We start from the raw sequence: 6,002 nt of genomic DNA, 5'->3' as shown, positions 1-6,002 counted from the left end.
CAGATCAACAGCCACATTCTCGGAGCACTTTCTATATGTACTGGCTGGTTTTGTGTGTCAACTTGATACAAGCTGGAGTTATCACAGAGAAAGGAGCCTCCCTTGAGGAAATGCCTCCATGAGATCCAGCTGTAAGGCATTTTCTCAATTAGTGATCAAGGGGAGAAGGGCCCATTATGTGTAGTGCCATCCCTGGTGGGCTGGTAGTCCTGGGTTCTATAAGAAAGCAAGCTGAGCAAGCCAGGGGAAGCAAGCCCATAAGTAGCATCCCTCCATGGCCTCTGCATCAGCTCCTACTTCCTGTCCTGCTTGAGTTCCAGTCCTGACTTCCTTTGGTGATGAACAGCAATGTGGAAGTGTAAGCTGAATGAACCCTTTCCTCCCCAGCTTGCTTCTTGGGCATGGTGTTTGTGCAGGATTAGAAACCCGAAGACACTATACAATACTGAAATGATGTTTCATTTATTCATAGGGTGTCTATGAGGCACACTAACATCCCCTGTGATGGGAAGGACACAAAGGCTCGTCTCTGACTGATGGAGGAACTGAGCCTGCGGCTGTTGAAGGGTTGAACCTAGGGTCACCAAGAGAGGGAAATAAATCCCACAGCAAGGCCATTCTGTGCTCACCCTCCACCTGACCCCCCAGGGCTCTTCCTCACACTCTACTGCTACCTACTCGCCAGATGTTTCTTGTGTGACCATGTCCCACGGGGCCGTTGCTCAGTACTTGTACTGTCCCATCCAGGCATGGTCTTTCTTACTGTAGTTACGACTCACGGAGTCAGGTTGAACTGAGTGTTGGGGCATGAGTATAACCAAGCCCATCTCCTCCTCTTTCTCAGGTGCTTTTAGCTGTTTGCGAGATGTGTTCTTTTACATGATGAGTCCTAGCAACCCCGACCACGACTGCCCCTCGTCGACTTCCCCCATATATGGAAAACTATAAATGCACAAACCATGAGAAAGGAATGCGGGACTTTACAACCACACCCTGGTGCCAGGAATGTGCCTGGCCTCAAATTCACTGTGTAGTTGACGATGACCTTAGTTTGATCCCCTGCATGAACTTAAAAGGCCACCAAGGATGAAGTAGGCACAGTGGTACACACCTTTAATCCCAGCGCTCAGAAGGCAGAGGCACCCCTGCTTGATACAGGTTCCAGGTGGGTCAGACATGGCTACGAAGTGAGACCATGCCTCAAAATACAAAAAAACAAAAAACGCCTTGTGTGTTTCATTCCTGGGGTTCACTGGCCTGCTGGCCTACCCTGAACAGTAAGCCCCAGTTCCTAGTGACAGACCTTGCCTCAAAAACCAACGTGGGGCTGGCAAGAATGGCTCACAGGGAAAGGCACCAGCTACCAGCCCACATGGCAGAAGGGAACAAGAGACTCCTCCGAGTTACCCTCTGACTTCAATATGTCCTGTTTCTCTCTCTCTCTCTCTCTCTCTCTCTCTCTCTCTCTCTCTCTCTGACACACACACACACACACACACACACACACACACACACACACACAATCAATCAATCAATCAAAGTGATTAAAAACAAAAGGGGGAAAAAAAAGCCCTAGAGACCTGGTGGTGAACACTTGGTGTGGACACTGGGATTCACAGCCCTATCACGGTGAGAGGGCAGCAAGAACCCTAACCGCTGAGCCATCTCCGGCCTCCTGTATGACCACTTGAGAACCTAAACCTTCTAATAGAATTAAATGTTCCCTGACCCAGCATCTTTACCCCTAGGTTTTTTTACCTTAAAAAAAAAAAAACAGAAATAAATCAGATAAATCAGGCATGGTGACATAGGCCTATAACCCCAGTATTTGGGAAACTGAAAAGGGAGGGCTTCTAGGAGTTTCAAGGTCAGCTATCCGTACCAGCCTGTCATGGTTTGAATGAGAGGGGCCTGTGGGGGCTGGAGTAGAAATGGTCCCCACAGGCTCGTATATTTGAATACTTAAGTCACCGGGAAGTGATGCTATTTGAAAGGATTATAAGGACTGGGTTGGAGGGAGTTTGTGGTTAACATTTTTAATCCCAGTCCAGGGTTTCCACCTCACCTCTGACTGTTCAGTTCCTGGATAAAAGACACACAACTTTTATTAAATAAGCCTTAAACAGCACAAGAGCAGGGCAGATATCTACCCTCTGTGCTATCATGTCTATTTCCCAGCCAACAATCCCATTATGTAATTTACATGTTTCATGTGGGCTGCTCTTAACTTTTTTTTTTTTTTTTTTTTGGTTCTTTTTTTCGGAGCTGGGGACCGAACCCAGGGCCTTGCGCTTCCTAGGTAAGCGCTCTACCACTGAGCTAAATCCCCAGCCCCACTGCTGCTCTTAACTTTAATCAGCCAACCCACATGGTCATTATATCATGACTCACCTAACCCATGGAGGCTTCTTCCTCCAGTCACCTTCTTCTGAAGTGTGTCACTGGGGATGAGCTTTGAGTTTTTAAAAGCCCATGTCAGGCCCAGAGTCTCCCCCTCTCTTCTTGAGGATCAGGATATAGAACTCTTGGCTATTAATCCAGCACCATATCTGCCTGGGTGTCACCATGCTCCCTGCCATGATGACAATGGACTGAGCAAGCCTCCAGTCAAATGCTTCCTTTTACAACAATTACTCTGGTCATGGGGTCTCTCCTGGCTAATTTGTTTGTTTGCTTGTTTGTTTTTTTTTTCTGAAATAGCATTTCTCTGTATAGTCATGGCTGAATTGGAACTCACTATATAGACCAGACTGGCCTCAAACTCAGAGATCTTCCTGCCTCTGCCTCTGACGGCTGGGATTAAAGGTTTGTGCCACCACTGCCTGGCATGTCCTGGCTAGTTTTATGTCAACTTGACACAAGCTAGAGTCATCTGAAAGGAGGGAACCTCAATTGAGAAGATGTCTCCATTAGAGCTAGCTAAAGTATATTTTCTTAATTAGTGATTGGTGGAGGAGAGACCAGTTTACTGTGGGTGGGAACCACCCCTGGGGTGCGTGATTCTAAGTTCTATAAGTAGGCTGAGCAAGCCATGAGGAGCAAGCCAGCAAGCAGCACCCCTCCATAGCTTCTGCATCAGCTCCTGCCCCCGGTTCCTACCCTGTTTGAGTTCCTGTCCTGACTTCTTCTAACGATGGACAAGGATGTGGAAATGTAAGCCAATGAACCTTTTCCTCACCAGTTTGCTTTGGGCCATGGTCTTTCATTATAGCAACAGTAAACTGAACTAAGATGATGCCTCTTCACAGCATTAGAACAGTGACTAAGACTGACCTCTACAGGCTCACTGAATACTTGCTCCCCAGTTGTTGGAACTATTTGGGAAGGACTAGGAGATATAGCCTTGTTGGAGAAGGTGTGTCACTGAGGGCGGGCTTTGAGGTTTCAAATCCTCAAAAAGAATCTTTCCCTCTGTACTTCCTACTTGCAGATAAGGATGAAAACCTCAGCGACTCTCCATCACCCTGTCTGTGTGTCTGTTGCCAAGCCCTCTGCCATGATGGTCATGGACCCTCAACCTCTGGAACTCTGAGCCCCAAATTAAATGATTTTTTTCTTGAGACAGGGTTTTTCTGTATAGACCTGGTTGTCCCGGAATCACTCTGTAGACCAGGCTGGCCTCGAACTCAGAGATCCTCCTGCCTCTGCCTTCCAAGTGCTGGGATTAAAGGGGTGTGCCACCACCACCCAGCTAAATGCTTTCTTTTGTAAGGTGTTGTGGTCATGCTGTTTTGTCATGGTAACAGAAGAGCAACTAAGACACAGCCATGTCTGGGGCACACACATTTATAGATGTACAGTTATGCTTTCTCCAATTACGGGATGGAGACAGACACACACAGTAGTACTGCCTGGAGTGTCAGGGATGGGTTCTAGTGCTTTATCACAAAATCACATGGGAATCTACATCTCCAGATGCTGAGGGTCCCTGTACCACATCAGGTTTTGATTGAACAATAAAGAACTAACAGCTAATGGCTGGGCTGGGTGAAAGAGGCGGGACTTTTTAGGATTTCCAGGCAAGAAACGCAAGGGAGAAGAGGAAGGGAGTCTACCATGAGAGGGGCATAGGACAAACCACGCCATGACATAGAAGAAGAAAGATCAGACTTAAAGGCCCGCCATGTAAGAATCCAAACGAGTGGCCCCAGGGGCCATCCCCCTGATGGGGTTTGGTGTAACAGAGATAAAATATAGATTTAGCAAGTATTAGTTCAAGAATACCAGAGGGGCGTGTGTGCCAGCCTCGGGGAGGTTCGGAAAAATCCAACCACTGAGCTAGTTAAGGCATCTCGAAATATAAAGGTTGCACGTGTGCGTCTTCCATCCACGAATCCAGAGAGTTCTGGCGGGTGGCGAGAAGCGAAGGTCATGTGTGGAGTGGTGCCGAGTCGCCAAAGAGAGAGATACGGCTCTTAGAGTTCTGTACCAGAGGGCAGAGGAGTGTGCAATTCTTCCTTCAAGGTTTGACAACCAGAAGGCAGGCTGGTGGCCCAGGAAGATCCTAGTTCTAGGCTAGTCTGGGCTCCATAGTAACCTCCATCTTAAGGACACTTCCCTTCCCCTAAAGACCTCCGTGACGTGTATGGTGGGGGAGAGTGCTGAGTAGTGCTGAGGTTAGGAGGCTTCCGAGTTATGAGGATTTGTTAGAATGTAAACGCCTCCAAGAAAGGTTATGAAGTGGAAACTTCTGTTTCTTTGGAAAGTCAGTTGCGTCAAATGACGTTTCACTGGGGCACACAGGTGAAAGGATATCTTGCTAAAGCAGACACTCGGAAGAATGTTTTCCTGAAGCAGACACAGGTGGAAGGATATGGCAAACATATGAAAGGGCACTTGATGAAGGAGTACAAGTATGACCCCCTCAGACAGTGGGAAATGAGCACTGAACATTGGTTTGGTATCTCCCGCCTCACTCTTCTTTGCTAACTACACCCAGGTATTGGTTCACCTCATATAGCACTGCTGATCTCAACTTGGGGTAACATGGCCACTGAGAGAAACTCACCCAAGAACTGCTCGTGAGGTTCCTGAAGCAGCTCGCCGCCTCTTCGGACTCGCCTCAGGAGAGCCTGGCAGTTTCTTCAGGCCTGGACTATAGCTGCCAGTTCGTGTGAGGCGTCTGCCTGCTTAGAGGTCTGGTCTGCAGCTCAGTCCCATTTGGTGTTTGCTATGGGACTGAACAGCTGCCAAAGAACTACTGAACAGGTCCACTTCACCCACATTCTAATAACTTTTCTCTCCTACTACCTCTGCTGGGCTGGGGGAGATGTTGAACCCTTATTAAAAAGTAGGTTGCCTATAAGGTTATGTATTTAAAACAACCTCTGGAATACGATTGGGTCTACGTGGTCCTAGAAATATTTAGGGACAAAGAACACTTAGCTTGTGTGAGCCTGCTGGCTGGGTGGAGAGACTGTGCTATGCCCACCCTAGCTAACCCCTATTCCTTTCTGTCAAAGGAAGAATGGGCCTGGGACCAGGAGGTGATTGTTCTGTGACCTCTAACTTTCAGGTGAGAAACGCCCCGTTCACACCAGGCTCCTGTGTTCACACCAGCTACCTCGGGGAAAATATATTTATTTTAATGAAGCTGCTTCTAGCTAAAATTTCTAGATCCTCCCTTCAACACCGCCTAATTTAGAGACTCTTTGGGCTGCACATTAAAAGTACAAGTTTCAGGGCTGGGGATTTAGCTCAGTGGTAGAGCACTTGCCTAGGAAGCGCAAGGCCCTGGGTTCGGTCCCCAGCTCCGAAAAAAAGAACCAAAAAAAAAAAAAAAAAAAAAAGTACAAGTTTCACTCAAAGTTCAGTGGTAAGGTTGGACTCGTTTAGAGTAAAAATTGGGATGTCCGTCTTTATGAAGTTGTGGAATCAATCTCCCTTTTTTTCATTTGCTTTGATTGCCAAATACCTCAGAGAGAATCCCAGTTAAAAATATTACTTGTTCGGGTCATGATCATGCATGCCTATAATCCCAGAGGCAAAGGCAGGATGATCTC

This window comes from Rattus norvegicus, chromosome 4 (genome assembly GCF_036323735.1).
Source record: "Rattus norvegicus strain BN/NHsdMcwi chromosome 4, GRCr8, whole genome shotgun sequence".
In the NCBI taxonomy this organism is placed as follows: Eukaryota; Metazoa; Chordata; class Mammalia; order Rodentia; family Muridae; genus Rattus; species Rattus norvegicus.
The sequence above is the reverse complement of the archived record's forward strand: the minus strand, read 5'-3'. Positions refer to the sequence as shown.